Here is a 17,403-nt window from a genome sequence, read left to right as displayed (position 1 = left end):
GACCTTCCTATGTCTAAGTCATACTGCAGCTCTGTTTTAATTTTTAAAGGATTAAATCTGACTGTACAATAAACATCTGCAGCTATTTTATATATTTTATGAGCTATTTCTTATCTATGGGAGTCTAATACCTGGAAAAAAAGCTATAAAGTATTTGTTTCCTGGTGATTTTTATGTTTATGTGTGCACACCTGTGTGTTGTATGTTGTGTCTACATATGTGCTTTTGTCTATATATCATGTACCAAATTGGCATATAAATAAATAAATAAATCACCATCATATATTCATTTGAATGAATCCAAATGCCTTTTAGTTTATGCAACTTAAAATGGTTAAATACATAACAAAGATGTCTCTAAAACTATTAACATACACAGTTTTTCTTTCCAGATGATCAGTCAATTAAAAGATTGCTTTCTATAATTTTATAGAAATTTAATTTAGTAGAAATGTAAATATAAAATGTAATGCCCATTTCTGTTAACATTTTAAATAATATTTTTTTCTGTTGAAGAAAAATTCTATCTAGAATAGGTTTTCATGGGTAACCTAAGTTAAAAATGGGTAAATTAAATTTAACATAAATTGGACAAACATTTATAAATGTGTTTGTAGAGAAGACATCTGATTAATTTTCAAAGTTAAAATATTCAATTATCAACAGCTAAATACAAATTCAAGTATAAGACAGAGTATACTTTGGCTTATTAAATATGTTTTATAAATTGTTCATAAATGGAAAGATATTTTAAGATTGATTTGTTTCTGGGTCTTCACTAAAAGCAAGATGATTAAGGATAAAATCCTACTAACATATGCTTTTCTACGTGAAAGAAACAAAAAGAAACCAAGATAACTTTGATGAGAAAATTAGAAGAAAAACATAAAATATTTTATTTCATTGAGAAATTTGAGTAATTTTATATATATTCATAAATTTGAAAGGATTCTTTCAAAATGTAAACTTAAAAATTCACCAAATTAGAAAGAGATGTAAAAAAAATGTATAGGTATGGAAATATTTGGGGGAAGGAAAAGGGAAAGGGAATGTTTCTGGATAAGGAAGTTTCTTTCAGGGTAAAGTTCAAGATGAAAGAGAGGACAAAATGAAGGATGTCGATGATTCTTAGAATACCTAAGTTATTTACAAAAGTTTTGTGAAAGGCAAATCTCAAGAGTTTATGTGTGGATAAATTGGCTATAACCAGCACAATTAAAGTTATTTAAGAGTTTTTCTAGTGTCAACTTTTAATGCATTAATATGATATACAATTTAATTCTCTATGTTTTAAAACAACAATCATTCCTTAAAACATTGTTCTGCTCTTATTCTAACAGGGGTTCACTTTATGTTTTCAATGTAACACTTGGTTCTCTGCCCCTGTGACTTATTTCAAAACTGGCTTGTTTTCTTTTCTTCTCTCTTCTCCAACTCTACTTCCCTAACCTTGTCAGAAGATCAAAAAATAAAAAGCAGCTATCTCATAAAATTACAAATAAATTGCAACCCTGGACAGGGAACAACTGAAATGTAGCCATTGAGCCATGTTTATAAGGGGCTGCTGTTGCCCTGATAGTTAATAACCTGTTTCTTCTTTGCTGACAAGGAAAAAACTTCTTTTTCCTTATTCTCAAAATCTTGTCTTCATTATTGGATTGCTATCAGGGACAAAGCAAAGACCAAATTTTTAGTAACATTACCTATTAAGATCATTTCTGTGGCTATTACATTTACAAATCAATTGTGTTTTTGCTCTTACTAATTTCATTTGATAACTATTACCTGTTAGTGTTTTATAGAAGTACTACTTCTAACAAACTAACCTGAGTTAAGACAATGAGACATCACCTTCAGGACAGATAGGATACATTGCTGACTTCCAGTAAAGATGTTAACTCATTACTTCCATTTCAAGAATGGTGGAACTGGCCTGCTAAATGTTTAAAACCAAAACTTCAAGACTAAAGCCAAGAAAGTAAAAAGGTAAAGGGAAAAAAAAACAGTCGATATTTTGGCCCTTGCCCTCTAAAGTCAGGCAGAACTCAGGGAATAACTGGAAATCTCTAAGCATCCTCCAACACTGGTAAGACACCTGACCACCCAATCAGAGTGATCATGAAAATCCAAGAGAACAGGAAGAAAATCAGTTCACATTCTGCAAAGAAGAGAGTCACTGGAGAAGTAAATGTCCCTGATGCTTCCAGGGGAACCCAAATGTGGTCAGAAAGATGCTGACCCATCCTGGCAGATGGAACAATTGGTAGGAGAAAATTAAAGGAGCCAAGAGGCTTCTTGCAAGTTCCTGAGAATAATTCCTGATAAATCTCAATTGTTTAGCAGGTAGAAAAATTTTGATTTTAACCAAATTGGTCTTAAGCACCTGGCAGGAGAGTATAACAAAAACACAATCAGACATAAACATTTAAAATGAAAATGATTCTTTTAATTTAACTTGAGTTGTACACTTGTGTCAGTCCTTCAGAATAAAACTGGTAGGCTATAAAGACAGGGTTCTTATATAGGATTGCCTAATAATTATCACAAAAGACCCTGCCAAAGTCATAAGTATTTTCTGAGTCAATATAAGACATACAAATTTTCCCAAACTTCTACTTAGGTAACTCAAACTGTTTTTTGCTGGCATGGTCATTTAGCTTCACTTTTTATCCCACAAATTAGTCCAGAGCATGTAATCTGGCATGTGGAAGATTTGACCAATTATAACCCAAAAGCTTTCCATGGCACTGAGAAAGGTGTTTCTCTCCTTAACCCAGAGGTACACTCATAAGAAAAGCTGTTTTGGAAAACTGAATGTCCTTGAGCCAGGCATGGTAGTGCACACCTGTAATCCCAGCAGCTCCAGAGGCTGAGGTAGGAAGATCACGAGTTCAAAGCCAACCTCAGCAATGGCTAGGTGCTAAGCAACTCAGTGAGACCCTGTTTCTAAACAAAGTACAAAATAGAGCTGGGGATACAGCTCAGTGGTGGAGTGCCCCTCAGTTCTATCCCTGGTACCAAAAGAAAAAACAAAAAGAAAGAAAAAAATTGAATGGCCTTGGGTACTCTAAATGCAATGGGCTCAATGACATGGACTTCTACTCACCAAGGATGACCTGGCTATAGCCACTGCTGAGTGCCTGATTTGCTAGCAACAGAGACCAACCCTAAGCCCTCAGGAGATCAGCCAGTAACCTAGTGGCAGGTTGATTATATTAGACCACTTCCATCATGGAAGGGGCAGCATATTGTCCTTACTGAAAGAGACACTTATACCTGGGTATAGATTTGCCTTCCATGCACATAAGGCTTCATCCAAAACCACCATCCATGGTTACAGAATGCCTTATCCTAAAGTACATGTATTCTTTTATCCTAAATTTGTCTGTTTACTTATTTTTGTATTCATCTGTCTATATATTTTACATGTTATCTATATTTCTTTGTGCAAAAAATAAATTTCTCTTTATTTGTGCTTGTGTTTGTGTGTATTAAAGTCTTTTCTTAGACATTAGTGAAGCACCCCACACTGGAAGTAGTCTCTACACATTTATGTGAATAAATTTATATTATGTGTATGTGTGTGTGTGTGTGTGTGTGTGTGCGCACGCGCGTGTGCATGTAAATGTGTTTTACATCTTAAACATCAGGTCCTCATGAGAGGGGGCCTAATTTAGCTGCACTCATCCAACAACCTGGGGAAAGAGGGCTCAATACTCCATCTCTGGCATGCTTCTTTTTTTCTGCGACCTCTTTCCCTGGTCACAAGGCATCATTGAAACATTCTCATCTTGGATTTTCCTCCAAGTAGAAAGGTCTCAGGCACCTGGCTCCCCAGGCATGCAGACATTACTCATACCTGACCATTTAGGATATAGATCCAGTTAGAGCTGACAAAAACTGACATGCTCAGGTATGTGTGGCCTTCTGTTTCTGGAGTCATTTCCTTAGTCTTTGGAATTCTCCAAGGACTCTCAGTTCAGTCCTTCTTGACAATGCCCAGGGCCATATTACCTCAACTGTATTACTATTTCTGCAGATGTCAATTTATCTTCATCTCCTTGGAGATCCCCATTCCAAAAACAAATACCCGGATTTTACTGTATGTGCCCCTATTGCGTGTTCTTTAAGAAGTGATCTCACTTCTTCCACAGTTGTAAGAAAAGAACCAGTTTCCAATTAGGGTGATGGCATTTTGCCTAGGTTTGTGAAAAGAACAGTTCCCTGTTGTTTCCCATAAGCCAAAGGCTGGAAAGAACTGGCAGCCAGGAAATTCCTTGGCTGTTATGTCTCACAGCACTGCAAGCAGATGAGAATGGTGCCCATTAGTCCAGGCATAAATGCAAGTTTGTGTGTGTGTATGAAATAATATGTGTTTCATTTTGTTTTGTTTATATTTATCATATATTTAGGTATGTGTATTCTTATGTATACACCTATACATATTATCAGATCACTGTAGTTAATTATAGATATTATATGTATTCCTATATGCATATGTACATATGAGCATCTGTCTTCAACAATGCTGAAGCACATCACACTGTAAGTCTACATATTTATATGAATAAACTTCAATATTTTACTGTTAAACACATTAATATTTCTGTGTATGTATTTATATGTTACATATTCCTAGAAATATATTTATGAGTATATTTTTAGCGCATGTGTATACATATACAAATATTTTTCAAACTAGGCTCTTACTACCTGCAGTGACCACTTATTCCTATAATTGAGTGTCCAAGAGTTGTTTTAAAATCTTACCACACTCCTGGTCCAAGAACCCTACCTTGACCTATTGCTTCTGGCATTCCCTTTCCTCTACTGAGGGCCAACTTATCCCAATCACGTTGCTATCATAGCCACGGAAAAATAAGGGCTAAAACAGAGCTAATCTGGGAGAGAGGCCCTTACCTGGGAGAGAGGCCCATTCCAAGCACCAAAACCTGGATTGTATTGCATGCACACTTCCACAGGGTTTCAAAACAAGTGCCCTCATCCTGTTTAAATGTTTTAAGAAAACAAGTTCCACTGAAGATAATAGCACTTCAGCTAGATTTGTCCAAAGGATACTTCCCAGCTGCTTCCCTTCAGCTAACATCCACAAGGAATTGGCAGTCAGTAAATTCATTGGCTTTGCAGCTTCCAGCATTGCCAGTAGATTAGGAGAGTGCCATTAGCCCAAGCATACTTGCAAGTTTGTGCATAATACCATTTGTTTCATTGCACTGGGTTTGTTTATTCATTTAGAGGTGAGGTATTGCTCTGTTGTCCAGACTGGCCCCAAACTCCTAGGCTCAAGTGATCCTCCTATCTCAGTCTCTCTAGTAGCTGGAACTATAAACACACACCATTGCACCTGGATACGTGTGAATTTTTTACACGTATATTTATGTATATTCTATCTATATTTATCTATGTAAATGAAATTAAAATTGTTCTTGTCAGTTCTTTTAGTCACAGAGTGAAAAAGCTGAAAGTATTCCTTTCAGTGTCTAGGGAAAAAACCCCACACGGTCAGGGACAGCTACATATTTATATGAATAAATATCCTACATGTTAATATGTTTATGTGTATATTTAACTGTGTTACAAATCCCTTCCTATACATTCATGAATATATTTTTGTGTGCAACATATATATTTTTTTTTTTCAATGAAGAAAACTACTATCTGAGGTGGCCATTTATTCCTCAGAGTACAATTGACTCCCTACCCAACAGGTGTTTAAGATCAAGTTTGCCCTGCAAGGTTGCCCCTAAGTTAGATTATGTATATCATCAAACCCACAAAGTAGAATCTTTTCACTGATTCTAACTTTCCAACATTTGTCAGCAACCTCTGTGGTTGTCAGAAGAGGTTATCAAAACATTGCCCTGCCTTGGGTTCTCCAACAGGCAGAAGGGCCTTAGGAGCTGGCTCCCTGGGTATTTCCAGTCCAAGCATTAATCAGAACTGACTAGAAGGGCTGTAAATCCAATCAGAGCAGGCCTAAAGGGGCTTGCTTTGAACTGTATGAGCTAAAGGAAATAGCACTCAGGTCCTAAGGTTATTCTCACTACAGCCCTGGCTTCAGTCTGTTTCTACTTTACAAATTCCTTTAAGGAGGGACAGAATGTACTAACATATTGCTATCACGGCTATAGTCACCAGAAGGGTGACGCCTAGCAGATCTTCCATACCTGTGATAAGAGAAATGGAGTAAACTAAAAGACCAGAGAACCGGAGGGAGGGAAGAGATAAGAGAAGGCCGATTTAACTCAGCATTTCAAGCTAAGTCAACAAAGAAAAAAACTGCTCCACATTCCTTGCATGTATGCTGAAGATTACCCAACAAGGCCACATCACATTCTGCTTTTGGAACCAACAAACCAAGAAGTAGCAAAACCTTCTCTTTATGGACTAACCTCCTATCCCAGCACTCTCCTGCTTTGTTGTCCCACCCCTCTTATCTATAGCCAATGTAAGCTCAGTGTAAATGATTTATTTCTTCTCCCTGGATTTTCAGGATAAAACACCCTGGCCCCTTAAGTCTGGTAGACATTTTTCCCCTGGCTCTCTGGCCATGCTGCTGGTGGCTTAGGGAATTTGTCCCAGGATCCGTTCTTCATCTTCCGGAGCATCTATACTGCTCAACAAACACTTTATTTTCAGAGACCTCTTAGTCTCAATAACCTTATCGGTGCAGCATTGGGATCTAGCCCTCTGAAGAATCAGGAAGAAAGATATTTTTCCTTGGGGCCAGATACGACATCAAGAATCACTTTGAGACTACCAGAGGTAAGGTGAGTGCCTTTCCAGGAGGCTTTTGAAGTCCTAGAACTAAGGTTCCTCATTTGAAATATACCATTTTAATAGGCTGTCCCTGGGTTTCTGCTGTTGAGGTCTTCAGTGGCAGTGGGAACTTTGCAACAGAGCTGTCATCTGTGTGGAGTTGCCAAACTGGAGCTGGTGAGTTATTGGAGGATGCTCCTCTATCTGGTATTATGATTTGTTAAGTTATTGTGGAAATTCCCCTATACCTGGTATTATGATTTGTTGAGTTATTCTCAAATTATATCTGATATTATGATTTGTTGAATTTGTTTAACAATTTGCTTGACCTGTTTCTTTCCAGCTATGTAGTGTCTGCTTTAAATACTTTTAGCTCATAGTGACATCTTCTGGCCATTCATGTAATTTACAATTTGGTTTGGATTTGGCATTATTCTGACTGATCAAAGCCATTAGTTATTTTACTATTAAATGAGGATGAATGAAAAGTCCCATCCCAAAGAAAAGAGATATTTCTCCTTCCAATATCCATTAGGAAATTTCCAGGTGACTGTAAATCTTTCAAAAAGTGTCGGGACTAATTGTCCCTAATGTGTAGCACTCTCCCAGGGACCCCAATGAAAGAACATACCCCCTCCCTGGGTTAGAAGGAATACTCCTGATCAGCAAAATAATGGATTGATTTTTCCATAATCTGGAACACCCTGACATACCTGACGTATAGAGCACCTGAGACACATAAAAGAGTAACCAACTGCCCAGTGGTGACACCATGGGGAGCGGTTCTCATAAGCAGTACATCTCTGCAAGACACACCCATTCCCAGGTTTTGATTGACTGAAACTCTTGTAAAGTACAAAGAAAGATAATATCTTTGCAATTGCCTGCATGTGTCACTTCTAATCTTAGAATAACTTTTTTTTTTGTAGCAAATTAGAAAACAAGCAAAGAAAGCCCATTAGTTGGGAAGTTAAACTGGTGCTAAACCTAGTCGTAATCTCCAGACTCTAAATTTGCTCCTCACAAAATTCTCCTTCTTAAATAACCGAGACTTGTAATAAATTAAAACAGTGGTGTGAAGGATGGAAAACTCAAGAGATTCTGCCAGGTACTCTCCCACCCACCCACCAAACCTATTTATCCAACTTTTCTGTCTACGTTGGAGCACCTTCCCTCCCCTTCTTTTCCCTTACCTTCCCAGTCCCCCCTGCCAGCCCCTCAGAACCTATTTTAATGAATCTATTTAAAATCAAAATACAAATATCAGTGGTAACTTCTTCAGAACCCCTCCCAATGGAGCAATTGGTGAACATGAAAGAAAAAAATAGCTGTTAGGCCTAAAAAGACTCAGAAGACCAGAAACACGTGGGTGCTGCTAATACTTGAGCACCCACTGTTCTCAATCATGATCCATCCCAGGGTTAACAGAAAATAGATTATGAACCAGCCCAGGTTGAACATGGGACTGGTCACCCCCAACCCAAAATAAACAGAAAAAAATCCACAACTTATATTGTCTGGTCGAAAGCAGAATTAAGGGTTAAGGCCAAAAAAAAAAAAAAAAATCCCAGATACTTATAAAGATCCCCATGAATTTCTATGAGAATTTAATGTTATTATATGCTCCCTATAAGCCAAAGTAGCATGATTTATAACAGTTGATGTCTAGTACAGATAGGAGAGGGACAGCTTTGGATGCAACTTGCAGACTGGCAAAACTCCTGAAGTTTTCCTAGGGACACAAATAATATGGTCCCTTCTTTTGACAAAGCTAAATGCATCGCCAAACTGCTTTGGGAATATTTCTCAAGATTTTCTCAAACCTGTAGTTTGGTCCAGAATTTAAGATTCTCTAAAAAAAAAAAATCTATTTATAATGACTTCAAACAACTCTGTCACTTTTTCCAGAAGACTTCTGGTTTGCCTTAATAATTCCAAAACAACTAAAACTGTCTTAAATTCAGTTTTTCTTAATGGACTAAACAAGGAACTATCTACTGTATCTAAAAGGGCCAAAATTGAAGGAAAGTATATCCCCCTGTCCAACTAGTGGCCCAGTTTGATTATTTAACCAAAACTTTTAATGAAGTCAGAGAGAAGGCTAATCACAATTGAATTTACAGCTGCAGCAATTATAGGCAAAAGCCAATTATTAATCTGAAAACAAACCTGAATAGTCTGTCATTACTATAAGAAACCTGGATATTGAGAAATGGACTAAAATTAAAAATAATTCAAAAGAGACATCCTAAACACATTGGCACCAAAATCCTCAAAGGTGAAATCTGACAGGACTCAAGAAACATAACAGCTGAATCCTTTTCTTCCTTTAAATTCTTTGGGGAAAACAACTATTCAAATGGAACTTGACCTTTATCCCATCTTAACAGACAGTGGGGCACCACCCTCTCTACCTTAAGGCCTGGTCAGATCCAGCAGTCCCTCCTTTCAGAGTACTAAAGAAATTAAAGTAGAATGGACTTAAATTTTCTCTCATTATTTCTTTCCAAGCCTGTAAGTTTTTCTTAGCGATGTTGACTCATTCATTGCTTTCTGATCAATCCCTCTTCTATACATAAATATAGGCAGATATTTTCTCCAAAAGCATAATTCTGTAATTTTTTATTTTCCTAAGAAAATAAAAACTATCACATTAGATTATATCTCCTCTGGTGTAAACAATAGGGAACATAATGAGAATGGTAACTTTCTCTTTTCTCTCGAAATTAATACAAAGTATCTAGCTGATAACCAATCTTTCCTATAGCTTAGAGACCTTCCTGAAGCTTTATGGACTTTTTGCAGGATTAACATCAGAAAAATTTACAGTGACACCCACATAAAAATCACCATTGATATATCTAAACCTTAATCTCAAATTAATCAATATTCTTTCAGTAAGCATGCAATGGAAGGAATACAACTAATTGAAGAATGTATTAGGAAGAGATTAATCATTCCTTTATGAATCCTTAGAGCGTTCTAATATTGCCTGTTCAGAAAACCACATAATAGTTGGGTGTCATGGTGCACACCTGTAATCCCAAGGAGGCTGTGGCAAGAGAATTACAAATTCAAAGCCAGCCTTAGCAATTTAGCAAGGATCTGTCTCAAAAAAATAAAAAGGGTTGGAGATGTAGCTCAATGGTTAAGTGACCGTGGTTCAGTCCCCAGTACCAAACACACACACATAATAGAGTTCCGTTCAAGACTGCAAGCTATAAATCAAGTAGCAACCCCAAGGCATTCAGTCCACATACTGAATGTGGATATTCATGCAGGTATTCCACCAGAAAGTAGATTCTTTACAGTAACTGATTGATGCAGTGCATTATTTAATATCCCTATAGATCTAGAAAGTCAGTTTTTATTTGCTTTTACTTGAAATAGTCTTCAATTCACCTGGACTATAATGACTTGGGGATATACTGAAAGCTCAACATATTCACAGACTTTAAAATGAGATTTGAGCAATTTAGCTTTCTCTGAGGAGACAGCTTTATTACTATATGCTGATGACCTACTACTCTATGCTCCTTCCTTTTCAGTCCTTCAAGACAGACGGCTAAGAAACTGCTCCAAACTCTGGGCAGCAAAGGAAACATAAAGGTATCTAAGGAAAAACTGCAGTTTGTTGGTGAGTCTATTAAATATCTAGAACATATCATACATTCTGAAGACTCAAATTGAATGATAATAGTTTGGCACACATACAAAAATATCCTAGACCAACTACTCAAAGATGATTGACAGGATTTGGCAGACTGACAGAATACTGTCAAAATTAAACTCCTAATTTTTCTTTGATTGCTCAGCCATTACATGAAGTGATACATGCTTATATACCAGAACCTTTACTGTGATCAATAGAACATCTTTGGGTTAAAAGATTTCTTTGAGCAACCCATCAGCCTTAGGCCATCCAAACTATGATTTGTCTTTTCATTTAATTGGGCACAAATGGAAAGGCATTGCTTTCAGAGTGCTTACACAGAAACATGGAGAAATGCATATGCTTTGGGATATTACAGTCCACTGCTAGGCTGTGTAGTGCAGGGAATGCCTCTTTGCTTATGAGCAATTCCTGCTACTGTTCTTTTAGTAAGTCGCTGAAGACAGAGATGCAGACACCCCTTTATTTATGTTTCCCATGCAGTAGAAGCCTTGCTTGCTTCACATCACAGCCTCTATCTGCCAGAAAGTTGACTTTGTATGAGATAACCCTTCTTTTAGCAGTCTACTTCGTCATGAGGAGATGTCATATACTCAATCCAGTAACTTTATTACCCACAGAACTAGACAAAACCCTCATGACTGCATCTTATTAACTTTGTCACTCTTTCTCCTCCTAGGAAAGATTTAAAGGAAACTCTAATACCTAATTCTGATGGGTTTTGGCACAATTTAAATTCATATTTTAAATGTGAAAATCAAAAATACACTACTGGTTATGCAATAACTATTCCATTTAAAATTCTTGAGGCCATTTATCACATTTCACCTCGGCCCAACAATCCAGAACTTCATTCCATAACATAGGACTATACATGAGCTAAAGAACTGGTAGCCAATATTTATGCAGATTCTCATTATCCATTTGACATGGCCCTTGATTTTGGAATGTTATAGAAACAAAGAGGACTTATCACTGCTTAAGGAGGTTGAGAACAGTACTTTTGTATTGGAACTACTGGATGTTATTTTGTTTCCCAATAACTTGACTATCATCAAGCTCCATAGATATTCTAAATTAGAAATGAATATGCTGAAGGAAATCAATTAGCTGATGTTGCCATACAAAGGGAAGCTCAAAATACTGACACTGTTGAGATTAAAATCCTTGCCCTTACACAACTCCCCAGGAGCATTAGAAACCACTGTATAAAATGAAGATTTCCTGGAGTTTATACCTAGGCTTTAGTTTAGTGCCTCTGATGAGAGAATTTTTGGAAAACCTTGGAGGTTTTATGGACTCCAAAAAACCTTTGGTATGCACCTTAAAAACTTCCTATATTACCTGGTTCCATGATGAAAAGAATATGATGCCAAACTATATATGACCCAGCTCTTTGGTCCACAAAGAAAATGTTCAACTTTGCCTAACTTTCCACTATTACTATAGTAGACCTCACCATTATGTATATCCACAAACACTAGTTTTAAAAAATGTAAATTAATAGAAATACCTGTAGAGTAGAGGAAAGGGAACAGCAGAGTATAGAAAGGGAAGTAAGTAAGCATTGGGGACTTAATTGGAGCAGACAATACTCCATGTATTTATAATTATGTCAAAATAAATTCTAATGTCATGTACAACTATTGTGGACCAATAAATTTTTTTTTAAATTTTAAAAAAGAATTTGCCAAACAATATTTGGTGAAGCCAACAACATTCTGCTATCTCTGCATGTCCTATATGCCCCACATTTACAAAGTACAATTCAAACCTACCAAAACCCAGCTAAAGAGATTTAAATTACCAACAAATCCTTTTTAAGTATAGCAAATAGGTTTCATACAGCTGCCTCCCTGTATGGCTGTCGGTATGGTTTGCAGGTTTTTTCCCTGGGTGGAAACTTTCCCTGTCCACCATGCTACTGCCACCTCTCTGGCTAAAGTACTAAGAGAAAAGACCATGCCAACCTGGGGAACTCCTGCACCACACACTGACAGCTTTTTGTGAGACAAATTGTCCAATAACTGTGTGCTATATGGTCAATATTACAATATTTTCATTCTGCATACCACCCCCAGTCCTCTGAACTGGTACAAAGGTTAAACAAAATTATTCAAACTCAGCTAAATTTATGGAAATCTTTTTAAAAAGCCTGTCCTACAGTTTTTTTGAATTGAAGATCCACCCCCTTTGGGAAGCATAGACTTTGCCTTTGGGGAATGATAACAGGAAGGCCTATACTTCTTTTCTTTGTGCCCCTAGACTCTTTGGCTACTAAAGGGAGAATTCTTACATATTGTCGAGAGCTTATTAAGGTTGTTAATGAAAATTACTCTGTAGTAAAATAATCTTTTTTCACAGCAGCAAGAGGAGTGACTTTCTACGTCAGAAACCAGCCTGCTGATTTTGTACACTGGAAAAGACGTCTTTGTCAAAATTCTTTACCATCCTGCTGGCAAGGTCCTTTCTAGGCACATTCTGTGAATCCCTGTGCAGCCAGACTCAAGGGAATTAACTCCTAGATCCACGTTTCCACTTAAGAAGATCTGAACCCACTTGAGTGGTCTAGCACCCCATTGCCAACATCAAGCTTCGTCTGACCAGGAAAAAAAATAATAATAACTGACATTTTGAGGTTGACTACTTCTGCCTAAGCATCTGGAACAGGCCTGTGCAAACCTTAAACTACTAAAATCTTCCTATACATCCTTATGCTTTTTTAATAGTTGCTGTAGTAATTTTGTTCCTGGGAATACTTTTAATTTTGATTGTGTTAAGCTGAACAGATTGCTTGTGTTTTAAATCATCTATTTCAAGCTTTTATTCTCACTATAGTCTCCAAAAATGATGATGAAAACATTTATATATATAGTTATGTTTGTCACCTTTACCCGGGCATGGAAAGACAATGCCTTAGTCAGAATTTCACAGTCTCTAGCAACTTCTGGAAATTTAACAAAATGTTGGATATGCTACCCCAACCCTCGTACCACTCGTGAACGTAACAGTCTACTCGTACAACCTGTTCTAAACTTTAGCTCAATTCCTGAGTGCATTGTCAATAAAACCCATCATAGCTATGTTGGATATAACCCCATAATCAGCTATCCAGTTCGTCTAGCACATTCCAGTCAACCTTTACCATGCTTTTATATTTACACTCGTATCCTTCCTCCAAAGTTTACCCATAAGACTACAGAAGAGGCCGAAGCGGCAATAATAAAACTTTTAGAAAAATACCATCAAGGATCCCTCAAAGGTGAAGGTCCAGATTTACCTGGGTGTGCTACTACTGACCCATGGCTTAATAACCTACGAGAACAAATTAGGCAAAACTTTGAGAAGTTTGTATGTGCACCCCCTGGCTTTATTTTTGTCTGTGGAGGAGATCACCACCCATGGGCCCGTAGATGCATTAAAGGGTGGATTATGAGGGGGCAATGCCTCCTAGGATATCTATTTACACCTGTATCCATAATTGATGCAGAGGAAACCCAACACTGGTCTAGTTCCCTCAAACCTCCCTCTGGATTCAAACAAGCCACTTTAAATGGTAGCTCCATCTACTCCTTTGGAAGAGCATTTTTGGCACAGTGGGATGTTACTAATCATGAGCAGATGATTAGGAACCTTTCTGTTACCTTAGGCAACCTTGCTGAAGAGAATGCTGCTTCCATTATAGCACAGCAAAAAGCTATTGACTCTTCACCCAATCTTGAATTAGACAGCCGAATTGCTCTAGACTACATGTTAGCAGAAAAAAGAGGCATATGTATGGCAATGAATGCATCTTGCTGTGTCTATATAAATATGTCTCATGAAGTAGAAACCCATTTAGAAACTATTAGAAAAGAAGCCACCTGGATCCAATAGGTCTCCAACATGGAACCTGAATTTAATCTGTTTAGTGATCTTTCTGGTTGGTTATTAGTAGAAATCAACTGATTGTTTAGAAAAATATTATAGATGGTTTGATATTTCTACTTTTGATTGTTATAATTTCTAAATGCTATACTTTTAATTTTTCCCAACTATGTAAATCAATAGAATGAATTTTAGGCTAAGATTATGCTAGCTCAAAAGATTGAACTACCTACCTATAACTTTCGTGAAGAAGCTATTTCTGAAAACATGTAAGAATTATGTGGGTGAATGGTTAGATGCTTGCTCTCTCTTCCTCTCTACCACTCATATTTGGACCAAAAAAAAACTCACTGTTTTTATCTACAAATTTCCCTCCTCCCTTGGATATAACTTCCTAGGAATGAACCTTCCTAGCCATGTGAGATATGACCTGGAACATAAAATGGCTACATAAGAAGCAATAAAATTAATACAGCATCCATCAGCAATGCTTACTCTGAAAGACCTCAATAAAAGGGGGAATGATAATTCTGGGATGTGTTAAGTTACAGGCCAGAGAATACAAGGAAGAAAGAGAAGTCCATTGAACTCATAGTTTCAACTTCAAGTTCAGTCAAGAAAGAAAAAAGAAGAAGGAAACATTCTAAATTTCTTGTCTGTATGCTGAAGACCACATTGTATTCTGCTTTTGGAAACAACCAACCAAAAAAGTAGCAAAACCTTCTCTTTATGGACTATCCTCCCAGTACTTTGCCTGCTTTGTGATGTCCTGCCTCTCTTATCTGTAAAAATGTAAGTTCAGTGCAAATTATTTGTGTTTCCTCATCCCAAAATTTTATTATAAAACACTTTTCCCTAACCTTATGTCTGGTGGACATTTTTTCACTGGCTATCTGGCCACGCTGCTGGTGGCTTAGGGAACTTGTCCCAGAACCAGTCCTTTACCTTCTGGCTAGTACCTATAAAACTCAATAAACCCTTTATGTCCAGAGACCTCTTAGTCTTAAGAGTTTGATTTAACACCTGTAAGAGGCTCTGACCATTAAATATAAATATATGCTATAAGAGCTCTAAGATGGGTACATTGATGGCACTTGGGCCATGTTTGTAACAAAAGCACTTATTGGCAGGCAGGATATTTCTTGCTCTTTTGGTCCCCAGCATTGCAAGGAAATCAGGATACTACCCACAGCCCTGGGGAATAAGTGCAAGAGTGTGTATATGTGTGTGTGTGTGTGTGTGTGTGTGTGTGTGTGTGTGTGTGAGTGTGTGTGTGTGGGAGAGAGAGAGAGTGTGTGTGTGTGTCTTTTTTTGTGTGTTAATTTTATTTTAACATATATACACTTTTATTTAAACATTTATTGTTTTATGTTTAAATAAAGCATATATGCTTATAAAAACATATGTATTTACACAAAAGTAGTCAGTTTTAGTGTTACTTAAGTATACAATTATGTTTTTCCTTCATCATTGAAGAGACAACCCATACTTACAGGAACATCTACGTATTTTTATGAATACAAATTATAGATATATGTACACACACATTAATATGTTTATATATTTACCTCTGTTATATATTTCTCTCAATATGAGTATATTTTTATGAGTGTGAATGCATCTATTTTTTTCAAACAAGGATATTACTTGCTGAAGAGATTTTTAGGGTTTTGTGGTTGTTGTTTGGTGTTTTTGTTTGTTTGGTTGGTTTTGGTCCTGGGCATTGAACCCAGGGGACTTACTCACTGAGCTACATTTCCCAACCCTTTTTATTTTGAGACATGGCCTCATTAAGTTATTGAGAATCTCACTGAGTTTCTGAGGCTGGCCTCAAACTTATGATCCTCATGCCACAGCCTACTGAGTGGCTGGGATTACAGGCATTTACCACCACACCAGACTGAGGTCATGTATTCTTTTAGCCTAGAGTTTGACTACTCAAGAGATATCTTAAAATTTCACAGAGTTCCTGGTCCATGGCCCTTAATCAAAGCTCACTGCCTCTTGTTTCTCTAAATTCCTACTATGAACATGTCTTTTATACCAGATTTTTTTTTTCAGTACAGGGGTTGAACCCAGGGGAGCTTAACCATTGAACCACATCCCCATCCCTTTTTATTTTTTTTCATTTGGAGACAGGGATCTATTAAGTTGCTCAGAGCCTTTGCTAATCGGCTGGCCTCAAACTTGCAATCCTCCTGCTTCAGCCTCCTGAGCTCCTTGCATTACAAGCATGTGTCAACCATGCCTGGCTTTCATACCAATTTGTGTCACAAACTGGGTAGGTTGGCCACATTCATCATCCAATCACTTTAGGAGACAGGGTCCAATACTCTGCCTGTGCCCTTTTAACTTTTATCTACAGCCTCATTCGTGGGTCAGAAGGGGTTGTCAAACCAGTTCCTTGCCTTGGGATCTTAGAGAAGTTGAAGGGCCTCAAGAAACTGGTTCCAATCCAGGCATAATTCAGGCCTGACCATTAGGACTATAAAAAAATTAAATTGGCCAAAAGTGGCTTTCTCAGGAACGTGTAGACTTAAGCTTCTGAGATCATTTTCTTAACCCTCAGAATTCCCCACAACTCTCAGTTCAGTCCATTCCTGATTCATCAGTCCATGGAAGAGTCATCTTACCCCAAGCACATCCCCATTCCTTACCTCAAAGAACCTCTCTCTCACCACAAACATCTGGATTCTGCTGTATGCTTCCCCAAAGGGGGGATTTCCTATTCTCATCATGTCTGAAAGTTTTAATAAAAGAGCCAGCTACAGCCAACTTGGGCCTGCCCCCACACAACCAGTACTCTGCCACTGAACAGCTTATTTTGTCCACAATATGTTTGGGGGTTATGGGGCAGGTGGCTGTAGTTGGGCTCCTTCACCCCGTGTTACCAAATATACTATATACCAGCCATACACCCAAGCAGAATTAGTAGACCAGGGCAAGCAACTTCACAAGGAGATGGGACACTTAGCATCTATCACTACCCATCCCTCTCTGAGATAACAACTGCAGAGCAGACATCGCAGTGGAAAAGGTAATCATTCCCTGATGCGTTGGATTTATACAACTGCATGGACCAT

The 17,403-nt window shown here is 37.5% G+C and overlaps 1 non-coding gene across 2 annotated transcripts; it reads left to right on the top strand.

Annotated features, from left to right (window-relative positions):
* Positions 1 to 6,537: 6,537 nt before the first annotated feature.
* Positions 6,538 to 15,179, top strand: LOC120885775 (uncharacterized). 2 transcript variants are annotated; one of them, XR_013439017.1, is made up of 4 exons: positions 6,538 to 6,786; positions 6,865 to 6,957; positions 10,329 to 10,417; positions 12,818 to 15,179. It is a non-coding gene; the product is annotated as an uncharacterized LOC120885775 (transcript). The 2 variants fall into 2 exon arrangements; XR_013439016.1 differs by having other exon boundaries at positions 6,538 to 6,791.
* Positions 15,180 to 17,403: the final 2,224 nt, after the last annotated feature.

This window comes from Ictidomys tridecemlineatus, chromosome 1 (assembly GCF_052094955.1).
Source record: "Ictidomys tridecemlineatus isolate mIctTri1 chromosome 1, mIctTri1.hap1, whole genome shotgun sequence".
Classification (NCBI taxonomy): Eukaryota; Metazoa; Chordata; class Mammalia; order Rodentia; family Sciuridae; genus Ictidomys; species Ictidomys tridecemlineatus.
Note: the sequence above shows the minus strand (reverse complement) of the source record. Positions and strands in the feature narration are given on the sequence as shown.